Genomic DNA, 272 nt, shown 5'->3' with positions numbered 1-272 from the left:
GGTCTCAAACGTGACCCAAACCAGCAAACACGTTATCAACTACCAACTCCAAAAGGTTTTTAACTAAAACATGGGACAGATACCACGGTACAAGCCTGAAGGCAGAGACAAAAGAAAGGAAGCACGCCTCGAAGGAGCATCCACACAACGAACTCGCTTGGGTTTAGTCCCGGGTTCAGAACCCCAGCAGCATCACCCTGCTGTAATTCTTCTCCCTCCCAGACGCCATCCATGAGCCGCCATGAAGACCTCCCCAGCAACTCTTCCAACTT

Source organism: Triticum aestivum, chromosome 3D (genome assembly GCF_018294505.1).
Source record: "Triticum aestivum cultivar Chinese Spring chromosome 3D, IWGSC CS RefSeq v2.1, whole genome shotgun sequence".
Classification (NCBI taxonomy): domain Eukaryota; kingdom Viridiplantae; phylum Streptophyta; class Magnoliopsida; order Poales; family Poaceae; genus Triticum; species Triticum aestivum.
This window is presented reverse-complemented; position numbering follows the sequence as displayed.